General features: G+C 39.3%; 1 protein-coding gene across 3 annotated transcripts in view; it reads right to left on the bottom strand.

Moving 5' to 3' along the window:
* CHRM3 (cholinergic receptor muscarinic 3) overlaps positions 1-22,672 on the bottom strand; it is a 228,594-nt gene that overhangs the window by 153,859 nt on the left and 52,063 nt on the right. The window lies entirely within an intron of this gene.

Here is a 22,672-nt window from a genome sequence, read left to right as displayed (position 1 = left end):
GGTTTCCCAGAGGCATCTGGCAGGCCACTGTGACAATAGGATGCTGGACTGGTTGGTCCTGTAGTCTGATCCAACAGGGCTTTTCTTACATTCTTCTATAGAGATACTTTAGCTGCTTAACTTCAAACACTATTGGATTATGCTAATTCAAGGCACCTAATGAGCACTTCTATTAATGCTACCACTACTATACTGCAAGTTTAGCTGCAACGTATTTTGTTTACCCAACTTCCTCTCTGTTTCCTTTGAGCCCTTCTTGCTATGCCCACCTCTACACTTTGATTCCTGCTTACAGTAGCCAAACAAATTCCTAATTCTCATGAGAAGTGCATATTTTTTCTACTCTTTTTTTAAAAAAACTAATTTTAATTTGCAAATTCATTTTTTTTTACTCCCTACAAAGTGGTAATCCAAAATCCTGGTGATTTCTCAGCACAAAGAGTAGCTACATTAATCCAGAATAAGCAGCTTTCTTTCTTTTGTATATCGTAACAGTGTACAGTACTGCATTTTTATAGAGAAAGTTTGTAGTGTAAAGGTTGTTTAATAAAAACACTGTTATTTTCTTTGGGGGATTTTTACACATGCACACTATTCTCTGTCAGTCTCAGACCTTGGCCCAGATCCAATTAACTTTACAATGAAATGCATTTCAGATATTTTCAAACGTGTGTTAAAACTTCTAAAACAGAAGATTCAGAATTCAATTTAAACTAGTACGTGTGTGTGGTGTGTGGTGGTTGAAAACTGTGCAAAATCATGCTTTGGGGATAGGCGAGTCAGCAGGTCTTGAGCTATTGTCATTATACTTCAAAGAACATATTAGGGCAAGGATTTCACATTTCTGGTAGAGATTCTGAATAGTTCAGAAAGGCTTCTGCGTAAGCCATCTTGACTCAATCAAAGTGTCAAATCTTTTGATATGTTTACCACTGTGCAACTATGGAGGAAACCTCAACGCTTTATCTCAAAAATGTTTTAATGAATAGTTTGAACAGGTCACCCTTAACCCAAGTTTCCTCATTGTTATTATCTCATAATGTTGCCCTAGTGCTCTTTTTTCACACTGCTTCCAATGCTATCCATTTTCCAAGTTTGCAATCCCAAGGTGGTTCAACCACCATATCACACTTTCTGCTGGGCCATAAAAATGTTCTTGTGTTCCTCTATTTCCTGGTATAAATTATTTTAAAACTTCTTTTTTTAAAAAAAAAAGGTTTCTCCTCCCATTAAAAACAAATCACTACTACACCTGCTAGTACATTTGTAATATTCACATTAGTCATTCATTTCTTCATTAAATTTGTATACCCCCACCCCAATCCTGCAGGTCTCATTATTGCTTGACTATGAGAAATCAAGTGAAGACAAGGAGGCAGATTGTATACTGATCTTAAATAAAAGGAGATAAACATGAACATTTTTTGCAACAGAGGAAGTTGTGAAATATTCAAGCATTTTCTTGTTTCACCAGTGAGCAAACATGAGAAAAACATACATAACTCCATGCAATAGATATCCCTTTCAAAGTACTGCTACATTTAATAAAGAATATTCTCTCAATTTAGGGACCTAAACTATAATTTCTCATATGAAAAAGCAGTTGGTGAGGGATGAGCGCACACTCAGTCTCCTGAGCTGCATTTTGTAGTCATTACGTGTTAAGTTTGACCCTAAATTAACAATATCTGGGCATCATTAATAAAAAGTACAAACCATATCTTATCTATAATATTTGAATAATTTCACTCATTTTTCCATTTAGCCTACTATATAATAGAAAATATGTACTTAGCTTCACATGGATATTACAGCAGCACAAAGCATAATTATATATCCCATTTCTCTCCTTCCAAAATGCTCAATTAAACCTTTCAACACTATAGATTTTGTCTTGCTTAGCTGAGATGCAAAATTGCCTTTGAAAGTTATTCAACTGGCACTGCTCCTTCTGCCCTCCAATTGCTACATATGTTAGGGACATAATTAAAACTGGAAGGGGCTGTTCACTTGTTCATAAAGTGGATTTCTTCCACATTTCACCTACATTCAGGTCACCTGGACACAGATGTTATATTGCTGACTGGTATATAAACAAACCTCTGAACATCCCAGCCTTCCTCAGCTCTCCCAAAGGAGCTCTTTCTACAACACACAAATTGTGTTAGAGCAGTCTGAAGCTTCAATGCAAATATTTGTGTTACAAATTGTAAATGAAATAATTAATAGGAACAGGTATACTACAAAGGTGGATAAAACCCAGCTGTTTTCCTCCAGTCTCTTATTCTTTGAAATATGATCACTAGGATCCAGTAGGAAATGCGTTGACGAATAAACACTACTTTATTCCTGATTCAAAATGTTTGCAGAAGTGTAAGTAATGCAAGCGATTCCCAAACAGTGTCCTAGAACACACTACAGTGGTGCCCCGCAAGACAAATGCCTCGCAAGACAGAAAACCCGCTAGACAAAAGGGTTTTCCATTTTTGAGCTGCTTTGCAAGACGATTTTCCCTATGGGCTTGCTTTGCAAGACGAAAATGTCTTGCAAGTGTTCCAATTTTTTTTCGCTCCCCCCCCCCCATTTTTCTAAGCCACTAATAGCCTTTTGGCCGCTAATCCGCTAAGCCTTTAATAGCCGCTAAGCCTTTAATAGCCGTTAAACCGCTAATAGCGCTAATCCGCTAAGCCGCTAATAGGGTTGCTTCGCAAGACGAAAAAACCGCTAGACAAAGAGACTCGCAGAACGGATTAATTTCGTCTTGCGAGGCACCACTGTAGTACAGTGCTGCTGCCATGAGAGGGGCTGCCAAAGCGTGCCTTTAAATCTTAAGCAAAATTTGGTGCAAAATGAATTCCACCCTCTGTCAGCATATGGGAAGTGGTAGCAGGGAATAAGGTTGCGCTGCAACTCCTGGGTGCAGGTTCAGCCCATAAACACTACTGATAGGAACAGATCATCCTATAAACATCACCTACCCACAAAACCTGACTAATGGGAGCTGTAAAGTTGTAAAGAGAAAACCTGCCCATGGTTGAACATAAGAAGAGCATTCTACTCTCACAGTTGCCAACCAGATGCCTATGGGAAATCTTTGTTCTCAGAATTGATCAAATACAGACCGGGGGCGGGGGGACTTACCTGAGTCACAGGTATCAAATGTTTGTGGTAAATTGTACTAAAGCATAATGGGTCAGCAAGCTTTGCTCATATATGCAGTATTTAGAGAGGGTGCAAAGTCCTGAAGGATGAACATTTCAGGTAACATTACAGGCTAAGAGTAGTCCTACAATGGTGGGAGCAGTAGAATTCATAGAAGAAATACCAGCATCTCCCACACAGCCAGGGATGAAAGTGGGGGGCAGCTTTCTCTTTATTGTTTCCACAAATGAACTCTTCCCCTCTCCCACTAACACCAATAAAAATTAACTATGCCTGCATTTTTTTTAAAAAATGGTTCTTGAAGAGAAGGCTAGAATATATTTGGTGCTTTTATAATCTGAACAAGAGAAAGTATACATATTGCTCTATAAGTCACTTAACATACTAGGCCATGAACTACCTTTTTGCTTCATCTATATTGCAAAAAGTAATTAAGATAGCAATTATAACTAGAAGAGTTTCAGACTGTGCTAAATTTGCAGCGCATGAACTGGGAAATGGAATAATGAAAACTTTTCATGGGAGTTAAACCCATTATTATTTCAGGAGATATTTTCAGAACAGATTAGAAATTAGCTTATTACTAATACTTGAAAAGATAAGGAGTGATCATGTTAGAAAAATCAGGGAATGGTTTGAATACCTGTATGCAATAGAACACGAAATAAATTTAGCAATCTATTGGATTTTTAAATATCAGTGCTCAGGGCCTCCTATTTCTAAGGTTCTCTTGAAAAGATATTTTGAATCAGGCAGCAGAAAAATCTGTTTGACTACAATTTGGAGCAGAAAATGGAAGGTAGGCAAAGTTCCTCTTCCCTCTCTATTTCTTCTCTCCAAATTCTCTTTTTCTGAAGAGCCTTTAAAACAAAACAAAACAAAACAAAACATCACGCTATTGTCACATGCATTCGAGTAAAAGCTCTAATTCCCTCCTAAGTGGGGAAATCCAATACCTAATGAATAGTGTGGTAAGAATGCACCTCTGCACCACCTTGCTTGTTACCCAGGTGAGGAACAACCACCTTTTGAATAAACCACAGAACTGAGGAAACTATTTCCAAGTCCAGCATCCAGATTTAGGGACCCAGCACTTACTATAGCTATAGCAATAGGACAGAACTCACTCAACTCAACGTGTCAGTTGAGAAGGTCTCTCCCGACGCACTTCAGAACAAAAGCTGAACTCAGCAAAGAGTCATAAAACATCTTCACATATGTCAGGAAAGGTTACAGGTCATGAGAAGTAAAGCACGCATGGCTCCATACTGGTATCTTCACCCCGCATCACCTTGGAGTGGCCCCGATGTGCCCAGGCCATTTGGCCATTTTAGGTCTCGGGTGTCCGGCGTTACCCTGGCAACTTAGACTTCAGTGAGGGAAGAGCATCATAAAATCCTCTTCCTGGATCCCAGAGAGCTTCAAGGATAGCTGTTTTACACTCTGCTGCTAAAGCTTCCTGCCATTTGTACCACTCTCAGGAGTAGATAAGGAGAGATGGGATGCAACGTCGGAGGGGGGAGACTCACAAATAAAGAACACACAAAAATCAAGCCTAACACATTCTAAAAGGGTAAATGAAACATTATTAAAATAATAAAAATAAAATATACACCTGGGTTCTCCAATTATTATATCAACAGCAAAGCCCATCTCTGCTAACTACCCAACTATGTTAACTGCATCCAAATGGGTGGCCATGCCTGCCTCTTGTGGAAGCAAATGCCATAGTTTAACTTGCTCCCACAAGAGGCAGTGATGGCTACCCACTTGAATGGCTTTAAAATAGGATTAGCCTATCAGCAGCTACTAACCACAGTGGCTATATTCTGCCTACACTATAGGTGGCATTATGCTTCTGAATATCAGTTGCTGGAAAATGTAGGAGGGGAGTATGCTGTTATGCTCAGGCCCTGTTTATGAGCGTCCCATGGACATCTTATTGGCCACTATGAGAACACAATGCTGTGGGAACTAGATGGGTCATTGGCTTGATACAGCAAGGCTATTCTTAAGATTGCATAGAACGGCAGGACACATCCCAGTTGTATGCCCCTGCAGGAATTGAAATGGTCCCTCACAAAATGTAGGAGTGTTCCATTAACTTTCTTCTGTCCACCTCCCAATCTCATAACGTTACTTCTGATTTCACTGAGTGTTCAATTTAACTACAATTCTAAATGATCGCAAATGCAATTTTTAGAATGCCTTTGCAACTCCACATCAATCAATGAGTTTTTGAGCTGGTTGGCACATTGGGAAGTTCTACAGCAGAACGCTAGCAAAGCATGAGACATTTGAAGAGCTTCATTAGGCTTACTACTGCTTTCCATATGTTTGCCAGTTCTGCAGCTGTAGTGAAACAGAATAGGTATCATTCACCCTCCCATACCAACACAACACACAAAGATTATTTGCCAACTCAGCACCAGATCATCAAAGCAGGCCATTATCTAGCTGTTTGGAGATAAAAGCAGAACAAACAAAAACCAACCCCAACACACACCCCACAAGGTCCAATTATATGAATACAGCTCACATAGAAAAAAATAATAGTGTAGGGTTTTCTTGTTGAAAGATTAGTAATTTGACCCACCTTTCAAAATAAAATCTTTCCAGGCAGGTTACAATATAAGCAATTAAAATAATAGCATTTAATTTAAATATATTTTAATGATAAGTATTATGCCACTGGAACAGTAATATCAGCCTGCGCTGGTTTCTTTATTTGCTGGCAGGGTGGAAATTGCCTTGAATTAGAACAAAAATAAAGCTTAGCCTATTGACTTTTTAAAAAAAGCATTAATGATTTTCATTCTTATCAGGTTTTGTATATTATTTAAGTAGAACAGAATTAAAAACATGCACACACAAATCTAATATCATCATCATCTTGTGTAAACCTGCTAAACTAGAGGGAGGAAAGGGCAGAGATAAAGATCTGGCTTTGTCTACAGATGAGTGCTGTGCAATGAGGCAATGTTATTTCCTATCTCATTGCCCCTAAGCAGGAACAGTTAGAGTTTTACAGAGGATATGTTCACCTAATTGTATCAGGTCTCTTTGTTGCCAAGGTATTTTTTGAACTAATCCAGATCCTTTGTTTACCCCTTGCCTCTTCCCATTTTAACATATGTTCTCAACAATTTATCTTGTTTGCAGACTGCCTGACCTTTTAACTGTGTTGTATATTCTCTTTTTAATTAACATAAATATCTCCTGAAAAGCATGTGTCACCTGCTCCTTATGGCTTTACATGCAGTGAAGTTCACAGCTTTAATATAGTCACTACTTAAGTTCTAAATTGAAATATGTCCTAAAGCAATTAAATATACTGCATGTAATCAACATGTATAGTTCTGCCAATTCTGCTTAACAGCCTCATGAACTTGAGCTGGATGAATGAAGGGACAAAAAGCAGTTACTATTGTTGCACAAACTCTGAGCTTTGTGAGATTCCAGGATTTCCTGGCACTTACTCAGGGTTCTGAGGGACAGCAGAGACTGTGGTGTCTTTATGATATATGGCTTATTTACATATATATACAACCTGAGCCTATGATGGAGGGGTCACAATGTTGACATCCCCAAAAGGTCTTGCTTCTCCCATAGCCATAGCCTTGGACAGAGATAGATTTAGGAGAGTATGACTAGTTCCCCTGCACTGGGCACCGAGATGAGAAGGCACCATAACAATGATATAGAATGGAAGACGCGAGATTGGGTGGGGGGGGGTTAATCTTGGCATTGTACAGAGCACCACTGACATTTGAAAGCCCAAAGCCTGCCACTGCCTTGGATCCCAGCACAAATCAGCCATGGCTCTGTCTCTCAGCTGCCCAGCTTGCTTCCTGCTTCTAGATCACACACCTCAAGTTTAGCTTTTGTTCTTCTAAGTACCAAACAGCTGAGAGATGGAGGGCACCCATTTGTCCTCTGGCAGAGAGCCACTTCCTTCGCAACCCATAGGTAGGCCATTATCAAGGAGCTGCCCTGGTTGTTCCAGCAATTTAATCCTTGGCAGATCAAGAAATTAGAAGGGACTCAGGCCTATAGCTAAACCCCACTGCCCCAACTCACAACACTATGAACTGCAGGCAAAGTAAAATAGGAACAATCCAGGATGTGAACATAAGTCATTCTGAAAAGGAGAAAGTAGGTGCCTCCCACCTGGAACCAATAAGAACTCAAAGGTGTTTATCTTTCCAAAGAATTCTGCTTCATGCAGATTTCCCCACCTCTCCTTTCCATATGAAGACTTTCTCTCTTTTCTCTGAGAGACTCAGAGTCAACATTTTTTAGCTGTGTTAAGGGCTTTTGATAGTGCTAGAATTGTGAAACTGGGTTAAATCTGAGCTTTCTTAAAATACAATACCGAATTAGGGATCCCTTTTTAGAGAATTAAGATAATTTATTTACCTTATACAAATCTCCACTAAGCAATTGCCTGTTGTTGTTTTTGCTGAAGCGGATAAAATGCCCTCTAATGAGCTATAAAAGCCTTGAATGTGAACCTTTCCATGACTTCTTTTTAATTTTATTTTTTGCATTTAAGCACATTTTACCAGTCATCCAATGTCTTGCGGCGTATGGCTTTCCCCTTTTTGATAAGCCACAGTACATTCAGCATGCAGAAACAGATTCCAAAATGCACAGCACATTTGCTGATAAGAGAAATGGGAAGAGGAAAGGAGGAGGTAAAGGCTCTGGAGAAATCTGCAAATGCAGTAACTAAAAAACCAGATCAAAGAACTACAAGAATTCAGCACACACAGAAAGGATTGCACATGAGGATCGAGCAGTGCGGATACTTCTGCATACCAACTGCAAAGCTGATTATTTCACTTGGAAAGCTACTTCTAATGCCACAATTTAAAACATAAAAATAGCCCAGCTGGATCAGACCAAAGACTAGTCTAGCTCAGCATCTTGTTCCTCTAACTCTATCCTTCCACCCCTGTCCTATGGTCCCAATGGCAGGTTTCTTCTATTTGCACCATGGGGAAACCCTTCATTAATATGTGCTGAACATTTAAAATATTAATTGCCAAGCAAAAAAGCTCAAAGCAAAAAAAAAAAGGGGGATCAAATTAAAATCTTTAATTTTGAACTTCATAAATTATTTTTCACCTCTCTAAGCAGTAAAATCCAACTTCATACATCAGTTCCATTCCATCAATTATTATGCAAAATGTCAGTAAGCCGAACTTCATCAAAGTTTGAAGTTTTGTAGTAAGATTTAGAGCCTATGGATAATTAGCTCATGGAACTCAGTGCCACAAGATGTGATGGTGGCCACTGACTTAAATGGCTTTAAAATATTCACTACTACCTATGACAGCTACATGGTACTCCCATGTTCAGACAATGGCTGCATTTGAACAAATCAATAAACTTTTATTTATTATTATGGAAACAACCCTTGGATTCATGTACTCTTCACATCTCTTCTAGCATTGCTGCCAGCAGGAAATGGTAAATTTCTCTAAATAAAGAAAAAATCCTTTTCAGCATTTGCGGAGGATGGAATCTACAAAAGGTTAATGAGCTAATAAAAATCAACAATGGATTGCCTCTTTCTTTAAAAAAAACCTGGGAACCCTATGGAGGCAAGAAATCGGCAGAAATTTATGTTACAGCATAAATTGCCTGCTTCCCTTACATGCTAAAACAGTTCTACATTGGCTACTGAATTAATGCTTTTTTTTAAAAAAAAAAAAAAATTGAATTACTGTGTAATTTACTATGCAAGCCAGTTCTTAAAATCTGATATCTAGTCATGCAAATGTTCAGAAGCAATTGCAAACACACACACACCCAAAAACAAAAGAACCAAAGAAAATTTAAGCCAAGTAATTGCATAACAGAAACATTTTGTCCCTGGCACAGTGTGTCATAATAAATGCCAGAATAACTTCATTCATAACTATACAATTATGGCACATCAACCACCATACACTTCCTATAAATTACTGATAAGCACAGTAAACTTGGGTGAACCTCTCTGCTTACCTGCAATTACCAGTATATTTTAAAAATGCAATGTTTTCGTAACCTATTTTCTGGGGTGAATAAAAAGCTGATGGTAGCCCTCAAAGTGACTTAATTCAACAAGTTGTCATTGGTAACTTGGGTATATAAATGTATTCAGTCCCCATCCATCCTTGGCTCCGCTGCGCCTGGGCCCACAACACCCTACATACATCAGGAAAAGAAGGAAGAACTAATGGTACTCCATGCTCCCTGACAAGTACCGTAACGAAAATGCTGTGTTGCCAAGTATCATCTACAGACTGAAAACAACTACTACAGTGAATGCAGATTGCTTTTTCTGGATTAATCTCCAGAGATCAATTGAATCCCTTGGGACCTATTAGTCATAGAATTGGAGACTCATAGAATTGGAGAGTTGGAAAGGACCACAAGAGTCATCTAGTCCAACCCCCTGCAATGCAGGAATCTTTTACATTGACAGGTTCCATTTCCATCACAATTCTCTGACATGCCTACTTAAAGCTCCTCTTACTGGAACTCTTGAATATTGAAAGCAGTATAACAGAAAGTTTTTCATTTCTTAAAAGGAAATAACGAAACACATGCCAGCCACAAACCTTGAGCCTTTAGGACTGTGGGGGAGACTGCTAGCAACATAACATTTCAATCCTTAAGCTTGTAGGGTTAATCGTCTCAGTGTCCAACAGGCTTCTATAGCATCACAACTGGCATTAATAATTCACTTAGGAATGCAGTTTTTGAACATTCATTCTTGTTCTTCCTCCTTCCTTTGCCTTCACCCCATTTTTTTAACAATATCCCAGAAACTTCCCTTTGTGTCAGTTGAATGCTTTTTAAAATCAGGGCACTGCTCTTTTATGATGGAATCAGAATCTCTGGGTGCTTAGCTTCTTCCCCTACCAAATGTCCCACATGGGATTCCCACAGGTATCTGGTACCAACTGTGATAAAATAATGGTGGACCAGATGGGCCTTTGGTCTGACCTGGCAGGGATCTTCTGACATTATATTAGGTTTCTGGAAGCAGTTTTCCCTTACTTGTGGCCTATGGATTTCTCCTATATTAATTTTTGTTTCCAAATAAAATTGGACATGTGATGAAGAGCCATACAAAATCAATTCCACAAAGCATCATTACTACTTAAAAGAGTGCTGGGATACTAAATGAATAACAGGGGTAATAAATATTCAGCATACTTTTCTGGCGGAATTCATTCCACTGACTATAATGGGAATCTGTGAATATCCTAGCATTATCCACTGGATATCAGAAGAAAGAGGCTAAGAAGCCTGATCTGGTCATAAGCATTGGGCAACAGGGGGTAAGCCCCCCTCCCTAAGCTCAAAATGAGCTTTAAAAGCTCACTGTCAGCTAGAGAATCACCAAGGATAGCTGACAATCACAAAAAGGTGAAAAAAGCCACATGTGCCCTACCTTTTTTTCCAGGGTTACAGGAATATGAAGTTTACTAAAATATGCTTTAAACTAAAAATTAAGTGTTCCTTGTACTTCGTGCTATTATGACCCCCTAAATTTTCTTTAACCCCCTTTTTTCGTAAGTCTTGTAAAGGGTGAACTACCGTATTTTTCGCCCCATAGGGCGCACCGGCCCATAGGACGCACCTCCCAGCTGTCCCCGGAGGTTGCGGGGCAGGCAGCGGGGAGAAGCGCTGTTCTCCCCGCCGCCCGCCTTCAGATCAGGTACGGGGACAGCGGGAAGACGCGCTGGGCCTCCCCACTGTCCCCGGAGCTTGCGGGGAGACAGCGGGATGGTGGCGTTCTGCCTTCCTCTGTCCCCCGACCTTGTGGGGCTGGTGCTGGGGCTCTCCTGAAGCCTGGAGAGCGAGAGGGGTCGGTGCGCACCAGGCTTCAGCGAAAGCCTGCATTCGCCCCATAGGACGCACACACATTTCCCCTTCATTTTTGGAGGGGAAAAAGTGCGTCCTATAAGGCGAAAAATACGGTAATTTATATAGTTTAATCAAGTGTTTCAATACTGAACACTGCATCTGCCTTCAGTATATTTCATGGACTGCATTCAAAATCATATTTGTTTGCAAGGTGTTTAAATAGAGAAAATAAGTAACTGATGAAGTGCTAGAATTTTTTGTACCTGGATGCTGTGTTACTCCCATATTCCAGGAACCACATCCAGTTTCCTGTTTATGTATTTGAAGTCTAGTTACAATCATGTTGCGGTCTATAACAGTTATATTGATTAAGTAAGGGTAAACTGGCACCATGAAGCTATAAAGCATTCATGTTTATCTTGCCGCTGATAAGGAAGTATAGCTGTAAAACCCATGTATAAATAATACCCTTGAGGTCCTGAAATCTTGCCTGTTGATTGTATACTTTTAATCAAGCAGAACCCTAAACAAATTTAATTCTTCTCACATGAATTGGTATCCCGGCATAAATTGTGCCTTTTATAGCTACAACTTTGGAAACAAGAACAAGAATCTGAAGGTGCTATATTTTAGATGGGGAACAGAATCTGAATGCTTGGGATTAGCAACATGGAATTGGGAGATTTGCTTTCATTCCCCTTCTTTTTGTAATCAGCTGCTAGCTGCCGTATTGCAAGGGTTATTGCAGTTTATCTTTCAATGGCACACCTTCACAGATGTCAGAGTGCAAAGTGTTTAATTCTTAGAAATGGCAGAATTGTGGGTGGCTCGTTGCTGTTTCTGCTAAAGAGGTTTATCAATTACATTTTATCAATTACATTTAAAATCCAGTTGATTGCTAATGCAAGCAGTCCTAGCTTCTGTTCTTCATGCCAATGCTAGCACACAGCACCAGGAGAGCATTGCATGGTATGAGAAGCCCTTGCAAACCTCCCATATCCTCTTCCATCCCTCTATCTCTTTCTACCATGTATGTTACTCATGCTCTGGAGCACAAGAAGATGACATGGAGGACTGGATTGGTATATAAGAGACACATAAACATCTCATTCCTTTCAAGGCCCTTTCATGCCACCTGTGCTTTCATGGTTATATTGGCGGTAGGGATGGAGGAGAAGGTCATTTGGTTCACATTTTAATGTGGTTGTAACAGGTTCACATTTCCTGAACCGAGCCACAAACCAAAATGCAGGTTTCCTTCGAGATTCACAGTTCTCTAAATTTTGCAATGGAGCTCCCCAGACAAAGAACGGAGAAAGTGCACGGAAGGTGTGTGTATAATTGAAAACAACCAGACACAATCTATTCAGTGAAAATTGTTTGCGAAAATGCATATACTAAGCAAAATACAACTATTAGGGGAAACATGTATGCAAACACGACTGGGTTTTCATGTGAAAATTTCTTAAAATTTTGCAAATGTATGCAGCAATGCGGTGGGAAGCGAAGATTCAAAAAAGCGAGAAACTTAAACAGATTCATCAGTCCTGTTGCTATGGAATTTGAAAAATGGACAGAAGTGGGGGAGGGGTAGTAATCAAGCTTTACCATCATAGCAGTATTACAACTGTGGACAAGTAAAGGGATTTTCCTCAAAATTCTGTTTGAAACAGGTATTATACACACCTTCCTATTAACTAAAGACACCAAATTGCCGATCAGTCCACCAGGGTGCCATGGAGCCCTATCACCTTTCCCTTTGCCTTCACTCTCTCAGAAAGCTAGTAGGCGGCTATTGCTGCAGCTCACCTCACCAGGCAAGCCATTTTTGAGCGTGGAAGTGATCCAAGGATCAAAGCCTTCACTTCACTGCCATTAACAACATTTTTATATCCATCACCAGATAAGTGGTTGATGGCAGTGAAGTGAAGGGCAATACTTAAGTTATTTAACAGCCCTTGGTCATTTTCTTCAGATTTGCATGCAGAGCAGCAGCCACACAAACACAGATATGCATGGAGATATCTGCACTCTACAAACAGCAGACTAGAGCTGGTTGGGGGAAGATCCAGAAGACAGAGTGTGGCTCAGGGTCAAACAGTCTAAGAAACACTGCCTTGCAGCACCAGTGCTTATAGACCTGCAGTATATAATAATTTCCCCCGTTCCAGAATTTGAACACTACATAGCTTCACAGCACCAAAATTTATTTTCATACTTAAACGAAAGACGTAAAAATGTTCATTATTTTTAATGGCAGAGATAGAGATTAGCAGTGGGCTCTCTCTCTCAGCAACCTTCTGCCTGAAGTGGCTGTCAAAGTTGCTTCATAGGCAAAGCCATTAACTTGATAATCCAAAATTGAGTATTAACAGCCTATAGCTATTAACTTGAATTTGAGTATACATTTTCTTAAATGCTCATATTCACATTTTTGAGATAGAATGGAAAAAAGAGAATGGAAAAGGAGGGCAGAAAGGGAGAAACCGACAGCATAAGCAGAAAAAATGCTGTGCAAAAATGCTGTGTAGCCTATGCAAAAATCAGACTTAACTGATAGCTGCCGACAAAGCATGAGGAACTGAATCTTACAATGCAATCAGTTACAATGCAATCAGGATGAATTGGTGAAAGATCCTTTTTCTGCAACATGAAATAGTCAGTGGATCCCTGCCATTAACCTACCTTGCCAGTAGCGACCTCCTTTCCCAAAGTTATCAATTAATTTCAAAGAATGTAATGGAGAAATGGGTCCCATTTTAAGAAAGGAGAACCACTGTGCAAACCATCTTTGGAAAGCAGGACACTATCTTCTCCCGCAGGGTTTTGGAGAGGTTAAGAAGTGTGAACCCCTCTTGCAATTCATCACCTCCCTAGCTACTCCACATGAACTAAGGAAAGGGGGAAAGGCAGAAGATACTCATTCTACTTCTTGCATTCTCAGCACCCTAAAAGAAGATGAAATGATATCCTGCTTCTGCCCCAAGTCTTCTGGCCTACACAGGTTAGTTTAGAGAAGAAGCCAGGTGTAAATGGTAGCTGAACAGAAGAGCAGCTTTACTGTAAGCCTCCTTCTATGCCCAATAAGTGTGGGGCACTGTTGCCTGGCAGTGCTGGGGCCCATAGATTGCAGCAAAATACTGGCCAAGGTTTTGCTCAGTATCTGGCCCATGCAATGGGTTCATGGGAATAGGCTATCCCATGAGCCCTTGCAAAAGGAAGGGGAAGCCTATATAAGGCTGCTTCCTTGAGAAGGATCAACATAGTATAGATGGTCCCCCATAAGGGGCCTGAGGGGAAGATTGACCATGGCACTCCCAAGTTTGGGTTCGGTATCTGCCTGGTTGGAATCTGTGCCCTGGTTGCCCAGTGAGACCTTGCTTGCTTGGCTTGCACCAGAGAAAGGTTCAACACTGGCCGACTTCCATGGAATGTGTTTGGGGCAGTCCGAACCTGATATACCCCTTCCATCAACATGGGGTGTGTAGAAGGGTGAACTGCTACTGGCCTCAATGCCATTAAAATATCATACATAATATTTTCAATGGAAGAAGATGGAAGTGAAATGCCATAGAACTGACTTTGGCAATATGAATTACATAGGGACATGTTCAAAGGAAGCACCACTTTCATATATTTCAAGCTCTGTTTCATTAACAATGGCAAATACTAATATGGAAAATCACCATACTGAGAAATAATTAACTTCATTCTGAATATAAAAATGGCAACTGAATGGCTCCCTTTCTAGACAATTCATTGTTCCTTCCTCCCTCACCTCTTTGGAGGAGGCAGCCAGAAATTGTGTGAAAGAAGGATTTTATGTGCACACCTCTTTTTGACAGCTGCTTCACAGTTTATGAGGCAGCCTAGGTACACAGGTGTTCAGCTGCAGTTTCTCACAACACACAAAGTGTCAAAGAAACACACATTTCCCTAAACACCCAGAGGCCCAAGCTAAGGAGTTTGCCTATTGTATTCTCCTTCACACTTCATGCATTTCTGTCACCTGAAACACATTTAGCAACCCTGAGTGAGGCTGAAGACAAATAATGCTGTACTTTAAGGTTCTTGCAGTAATGAAGAGGATAGTCTATCTACAGCAGCAATGTGAACGTCAGTCCTGGGGGCCAAATTCAACTCTCCTAGTCTCCCTGTCTGGACCTTTTGACTCTCCCCAGGCCACCTAGCCTCCCAAGCCACACAGTCTTGCCATCCCTGCTTTGCAATTTCTTTGAGTGCTTTTGCCCAGCTGGAATGTATGCTAGAATAATAGAATTGTAGTGTTGGGAGGTATCCCAAGGGTCATCTAGTCCAACCCCCTGTAATGCTGGTAACTCCCCTAAAGCTTCCATGACAGATCCAACCTCTACTTAGAAAACCTAAGGAAGGAGAGTCCTGTCTCTTGCTTGTTTGGATTGAGGTGAGAGAGGGTTAGTGGGAGTGAAGAAACTAGCCTACCATACAAGAGTCAAATTAACATTCATTGTTCCATCCACTTCTGTCTCTGCATCCATGCCCCCAGAAGATCTGCATCCAGGCCCCCAGAAGATCACCCAGAAGAAAACATGGTCCTTAAGCTGAAAAAGATTTCCCAGCCCTGACCTACAGCCTCAGTCAAGGTCTAATATATGATTTTATTCTGAAACTACAGAGAAATGATAAACGACAATTCAAAACTAAAATCCTACCTAGGCTTCAGGAAAGATAAGGCTATAAAGGGAAAGATCAGCATTGCAAACATTTGCAGCATGGTTTATAAAATAATAGTAACAACACTGACAAGCAATGTCTTTCCTTCTCAGGTGATCATATCAGAGTCAAAGCGGATTTTATAATGCCATAAGTTTTACTATATAAAATTAATTTATTTGTCACCTTTGTATCTTTCTTTTTATCCAAGGAGCCCAAGGCAGTATACATCCTACTGCCTTCAAGCAAGCTTGCGGGGGATGTTTAAGCTGAGAAGCAGTGACTAACCAAAGTAACTGAGTAAGCTCCAAGGCTGAATGGGGATCTTTCCACACCTGGTCTAACACTAGTAAACTTCTACATGCATGGTAAGAGCTTCTCTCAATGTTTGCTACTGTGTAGCTGAGTGGATACTAGTTTTCAAAGTACATTAACCTCAGCTCTTAATGCTTCAGCACTGAATTATATTTTAACAGAATCCGTCCTGAAGAAATAATTCGCAAACAACCAAGTTCCTCATGGCAAACTTCTTTTTAATGCATGTCAGATTCATCTATGTGCACTTGGATTGAAAAGTGCAAGGATGACTCAGATTCTGTTTTTAAAACTCTTGCTTTGGCCACTCTTCCTTCTCGCTGCTACGTAGGACACCTAATTTTGTGAAGCAAATGCGCACTTCACACTTTGGTTGGGATTAGGAACCTGGAAAGAAACTGGGATTCTTAAAAGAGGGAAGACGAAGGAAAAGTAGCTGCTTATAACACATTTGGGTCACTGGCTGAATTATCACCATAAAAGGTAAACTAAGGTCTATGCTTTCCACTTCAATGAAAGGAAATGATTCGTCTTCTGAATGGCTCAATCTTCTCATCCATCTTTAAACTCATTCTGTCTAAAATCTCAAATGTAACTGTTACTTTTAGTTCGGATACTTTTGGCCACTTTAATAAGATAAACTTTCTTTTCAGTACATATTAACACTGCCTTTATGCAAATAGATTGTATCAAAAGGATGTAAACAGCTACATTTAAAGATGCATTACAGGAGATGGTATTTGAAATAATTTCATATTAATGGACAGGTGAGCATTTTTGAGCTACCAACAAGTTACACTGGTCGTGCCGGGCAAGGTTGATTGGAACATTCATAAAATTGTTTTCAAAATATTGTATAACCCAGTCTTCAAGAGAAAGTTAGCTTTAAGGTATCAGGTATACAAATCTGATAATGCAATTAAGAACAGCACAAAACAGATTCTGGCAAAGCAAGTTTCCGTGCTATTCATTCTCTTCCTACCCAACAGGGGAATGAAATGTGTTTCCTGGACTTTATACCCTGCTCTGTTCGCCAGCAAAGGAAGGTGGTACAGAATGATCTCTTCCTGTGGGCACTGGGGTGCTTCATTGGACAACTAGCTGATTAATTAACAGCACTGATGGACTTCCAGAGACGAGTTAATTTTCAACCAGAAAAGTATTGGCCATATTCAATGAGCCTGTTTCTATTTCAAATTTCAAATTCACTATTTCAAATTCACTGCATAGTTATGCTTGCATAAAGAATTTTTACTCCCTACATGCAAGCAGAACCATGCAGTGAATTCAATCCCACTTACAGGATAATGTAGCAATTGTACAAATAAGAAGTTTTGTATGTGTTTGCTGTTGTCTTGCTTGCTTTTGTAATGTCTGTAAAGCACACTAAAACCATTAATGAAAAGAGTACATAAATGTGTTAAGTGAAATAAACAATGCCACATATAAAAACTAAGCTAGTGATTAGATTTGTAGCTTACAAGGGCTGCCAGATTTGAAAAAAAGTTTGGGAAAAGAAATTAGGGATTCATGGCATGGCACACAGGAAAGAGAATGTTCTTGGGAAAAGGAGCCAGCTGGCCCATTTTAAGTTATCTCCATTGTTGTTTAAGACATCGAAAGAGAATGCTTACTGTGGAACTCAAACTCATTCCTGTTTGCCTGCCTGAAGAAAAGTAGAGGCAGCACTCTGAACTAGGATGAAAATCAAGAGTAAACAAAACAGTTTATTTAAACTTCTTAAACATGAACAATTTTTATACGGAAGTTGGGTACAATTGTATTTTCCTACACCTTTATTTATTGCATAAGAAATGTACCTATTTGTTATTTTATGAATTACATTTGTATCCCATTCTTGCTTCAAGGATTTCAGACTGGCATGCATGGTCTTCCCCATCTAATTTATCCTTATAGCAATCCTGAATGGCAGTTTAAGGTGAGAAATAAGATAGCAGCTTCATATGAGCTTCATTTCTGAGCACATGTCACTGCAAACATTTCCCCCCAGTTAACGTTTTAATTCTTTTCGGACCCAAATATTTATCGCCCCACACCACACCTTAAGAAATCTCATTTGTTCACCTCTCAGACCACATTGTGGAAAAATACAGCCCTCATTTCCCCACTAGTACTTCCACTGCAATTCCAAATGCTGGACTGACTGCTGTTTGACATCTCTACCAGTACCTTATGCCCGTTCCCAGCAATACATTGTTCTCTTTCATGTTCCTAGCATTTTGACATGTACAGTGGTACCTCAGTTTAAGAACAGTCCTGTTTACGAACGATTCGGTTTATGAACTCTGCAAAACCAGAAGTAGTGTCCTGGTTTGAGAACTTTGCCTTGGTCTAAGAACGGAATCCAAATGGTGGAAGGGCACTGGCGGCGGAAGGCCTCATTAGGGAAAGCACAACTCAGTTGAAGAACGGACTTCCGGAATGGCTTAAGTTCATAAACCGAGGTACCACTGTATTATGAACGCTTATTTTGTTTTTGAAATGTGCAAGAAAACCACCAAACCCCATACCCAAATAATAGTGAGACTACCTCATTCATTGTTTCAAGTTCTAGGCATGCCCTGGTTCAGGGAGGAACAAGATATGGCAAGGAATTTTCTCCACTAAGAAAAGATAGATAAAATTTCATTCTGTGTGATGTACTGCCAAAAAGCAAATACAAAATAAGGAATTACTGTGAGAATAACCACATTATAAAAAGAAGCAGAATATTTAAAACCTATAAAATCTATGACCTCAATCCTAGACAGTTAAATGGCAGAAGCTTCCAAACAGTGAAAAAAATTATACTATATATGGCATGGAACTCACAATATAAACATTATTAATTAAGTGCAAGACTGCCTTAGCAGAATGTGGCTACTTGATTTGATGGGTGCTTATCTTAAACACAGTTATGATTACTAGCCCATGAGGGAAAGGATACTTGAAAACAAGTCTTACAAAACAAGGATACTTGAAAATAAGTGTTTTGTGCCTTCAGCTGGCTCATAAGAACAGCTGGTCAAAAAAATATCCCATACATATAACTTTGCTGCAATATTTTGAGGCACTTTTTGTATTCTAAGCTCATGCATTCAAAAAACATACTTGTTAAAATCTGTCACATTTTACAGTGCCAATGAGCTCTGTACAGTATTTCCTTTTCATCTCTCCATAAGCTATCTTAGAACAAAGATATGAAGAAATTTGAAAAGAAATGAGTTTGTCTGTTATAACAGCATTTATAAATTTGTGTTTTTCAAGGTTATAGCAAAACAGTAGTGTCAGAAATATTACAGTGGGGGAAATGGCCAATCAGAAAGGCACCAAGCATTGACAACTTTCCATTCTCAGGTATATGCAGAAAAAAGGGTCATAGGCTGATAGTTATGGATATTGTTTGCAAAGTTCCCATTTACTGCAAGTAACTGCAATAAAACACAACAGCAGTGTCATCAGCTGAACTTCCTATACATAGTATACTCCAGATGTTTTCAACTGCAATTCCCAACAGTCCCAGCTAGAATGGGCTAATGGTCAGAGATGATGGGAATTATGATCCAAAACATACAGAGGTCACCAGCTTGGACTAGATACCCCCCGAGCTCCAGCCTAAGACTGTAACATTTGACTCATCATACTCCATTTCTTGAAAACCCAGTTTTAAATCCCTTCATAAAACAACTGTAATTTACTAAATCCTTCACCAACAAAGAAAGATGATTCAGCTGAAACTTTATGCTTTGTGTAGTCAGAACTTCATCCTTCATGTGTTTATTGTTCGAGATATTTATCGGGCAGTACAGATGCTATCTTATAGTAAAATGCAAGTTCATACTATTTTTAAACATAGCAATGAACTATAAACATGGTCCTAAAACAATTTCCAAAAGTCAGGAATTGCCCCACAATGTTTTATACAAAGAGTAAGGAAAGAGAAGAAGCCCACTTCTATAAAACTCACTTTACATAACAACAACAACCCTACATTGTTCAAGGGTGAAACAATTATGAAACCTGTTCCTACATCCCACTGTTTCACCACTCAAGCTTGCACACTCTTAAGGTAACTCTCAGTAGAAAGAATTAGCTGAGGGAAAGATGCACAAAACTCTGTGTTAGATTGAATTTGGACCTTAGAGATTCAACTTCCATGTCCTATCATCATCAGTGCACAGTCTACACCAGAGCATTATCCGAACAGAAACATCTCTGATACAACACAGAAAGGGTAACTATATGCTAAACCACTAGTGATATATTTTGTCCTAATCATTTGACAGTAGCTACTTCAAACACAGCAGTGTCACTGATGTAAAACAGCCTTCTCCTACTCAATGACCTCCCAAGCTGCACCAGCTAGCATGGCCAGTTGTCTGGGATGAAGGGAGCTGAAATCCCACAAAGGCATCATGCTGGGAAAAGCTTTTGTAAAAAGTGAAACATGAAACACGAATAATGAACCAATAGTGAAACATGTAACCCTTTATTCTAAGTCTACCAAGTTCAATAATCTTACCAGGTCTGGCAGCTATTGTTCCAAGTTCATGCACTTTGAGATCAACATAACGGATGTGTGTCTTTTCTTCTTCTGCAAGATTAGCAATAGCAGGTGTAAGCTGACTACTTACTTCATGGAAAGTACAGCTGAAATGTGTTCATAACCGAAATGTAAATATGTGAATGCATTCTAACAGGCACGGAATTTATCACCATAGAGATAATGCATGACTTCCCTATTGAAAGAGAGTTATTAGCTATCTCCATGTCCAAATATGAAAGTTCTCATTTCTGATTATATTCTTCTCTTGGGCAACATGCTGAAAGGCAGCAACTCGCTAAATCAATAGTGACCTAAACAGCTGGTATCAATGAACATTTTGATATCTGATGTATCTTCTATCTGATGACATGAACTGATTTAACATGGAACTGCAGTGATTTAAATAAAACAATGATGTTTAAGTTAATGATATTATGTAATATGTTCTGGTTCTATTTTCTTTGGGGGGAGCAACTCAGTAAAATCTGTCTTAATAAATCCTATTGTAATTTAATGTAAGTGGAGCACATTTGCTTAAAAGATAACTCTATTTTGTCAACAAAAGTGTGTGTTTGATATTCTCAGAGCAGAAAAGAGAAGGCCGAATTGCTGTGATAAAAATGAACGTATTGCCAAGGATGCTGTTTCTGTTTCAAACATTGCAAATTTTGGACAAAATGGACTGTTTCAAGAAGTGGCAGAGAGACATCTCTAGATTTGTCTGGCAGGGCAAGAAACCTCGAATAAAATTTAAGATATTAACAGATGCTAAAGAAAGAGGTGGATTTGCCCTGCCAGACCTTAAACTTTATTATGAATCAGCTGCTTTTTGTTGGCTGAGAGAATGGATGCTTCTTGAAAACACTGATGTGTTGGATTTGGAAGGTTTCAACAATGTATTTGGTTGGCATGCATATCTGTGGTATGATAAGGATAAAGCACACAAAGCGTTTAAAAACCATATTGTCAGGAAAGCACTGTTTAATGTCTGGATAAGATATAAGGACTTGCTAGAAAATAAAACCCCAAGATGGCTGTCACCAATGGAAGCAAAGGCTCAGAAAAAACTCAATATGGAGGCCAAATGGCCGAAGTATTGGGAAATTCTGGAACAAGAGGGAGACAGATTAAAACTGCAGTTTTGAAAAATTAAAAAACTGGCTCCATTATTATCAAATAATGGAGGCATATAATTTGGACAAAAAACTAGGCTTCCAGGTGGAAAAATCAAAATTGGAAACAGAATTGTTAGACCCCAAAGTTAAGAATCTGTCAAGAATGTATAACTTGCTGTTGAAATGGAATACTCAGGATGAAACGGTGAAATCTGCTATGATTAAATGGGCACAAGATGTTGGACATAACATTATGATGGCTGACTGGGAACAGTTATGGACCACAGGTATGAAGTTTACAGCATGTAATGCCTTAAAAGAGAATTTAATGAAAATGATTTACAGGTGGTACATAACACCAGTCAAGCTTGTAACAATTTACCATTTGCCCGATAATAAATGCTGGAAATGTAATGAGACTGAAGGTACATTCTTTCACCTTTGGTGGACATGCCCAAGGATTAAGAATTTCTGGGAGATGATTTATAATGAAATGAAAAAGGTATTTAAATATACCTTCCTGAAGAAACCAGAGGCCTTTCTCCTAGGCATGGTCGGCCAATTGGTGCCAAAGAAGGATAGAACTTTCTTCATGTATGCTACAACAGCAGCAAGAATACTTATCGCAAAGCATTGGAAGACACAAGATCTACCCACCCGGGAAGAATGGCAGATGAAGCTGATGGACTACATGGAATTGGCGGAAATGACTGGCAGAATCCGAGACCAGGGAGAAGAGTCGGTGGAAGAAGATTGGAAAAAATTCAAAGTATATTTACAGAAATATTGCAAAATTAATGAATGTTAGAAAGATGCTGGAATGCAGTTATATAGCTTTAGCAGAAATGTTATAAAGAATTAAGTAAAAACAGATTGTTAATGGGCCAAAGTGGAAAATTTAAGGTTAGATTGTGTTAAGATATTATAGAACAAAAATTGAGAAAGATGGAAAGGATTTGCTGAAATAGCTAATTAA

The sequence above is a fragment of the Podarcis bocagei genome, assembly GCF_964188305.1.
Source record: "Podarcis bocagei genome assembly, chromosome: 3".
Taxonomy (NCBI): domain Eukaryota; kingdom Metazoa; phylum Chordata; class Lepidosauria; order Squamata; family Lacertidae; genus Podarcis; species Podarcis bocagei.
This window is presented reverse-complemented; position numbering and strand designations above follow the sequence as displayed.